The sequence below is a fragment of the Heterodontus francisci genome, unplaced genomic scaffold, assembly GCF_036365525.1.
Source record: "Heterodontus francisci isolate sHetFra1 unplaced genomic scaffold, sHetFra1.hap1 HAP1_SCAFFOLD_97, whole genome shotgun sequence".
In the NCBI taxonomy this organism is placed as follows: Eukaryota; Metazoa; Chordata; class Chondrichthyes; order Heterodontiformes; family Heterodontidae; genus Heterodontus; species Heterodontus francisci.
Window position 1 is genome coordinate 405,832 of NW_027140606.1, and position 805 is coordinate 406,636.

Below are 805 nucleotides of genomic sequence, written 5' to 3' on the forward strand. Positions count from 1 at the left end.
CTGACACCAAGTAACAAAGACATACACTGAGACCCAGAAACACAGACGCACACTTACTCCAAGTAAGAAAGACATGCACTGACACTAAGTCACAAAGACACACACTGAAACCCAGTAGCCAAGACATACACTGACACCAAGTCACAAAGACGTACTCTGATACCCAGGAACACAGACACACACTGACAACCAGTAGCAATGACATACACTGATACCAAGTCACAAAGACATACACTGATACCCAGTAACACAGACAGACATCGACATCCAGTAACAAAGACATACACTGATACCCAGTAACACAGACAAACACCGACACCCAGTAACAAAGTCATACACTGATACCAAGTCACAAAGACATACACTGATACCCAGTAACACAGACACACACTGACACCAAGTAACACAGACACACACAGACACCAAGTAACACAGACTTACACTAACACCAAGTAACAAAGACATACACTGATACCCAGTAACACAGACACACTCTTACACCAAGTAACAAAGAAAGACACTGATACCTAGTAACACAGACACACACTTACACCAAGTAACAAAGACATACACTGACACCCAGTAACACAGACACACACTTACACCAAGTAACACAGACATACACTGAAACCAAGTAACAAAGACATACACTGACACCAAGTAACAAAGACATACACTGATACCCAGGAAAACAGACACACACTTACACCAAGTAACACAGACATACACTGACACCAAGTAACAAAGACATACACTGATACCCAGGAACACAGACACACACTTGCACCAAGTAACACAGGCACAC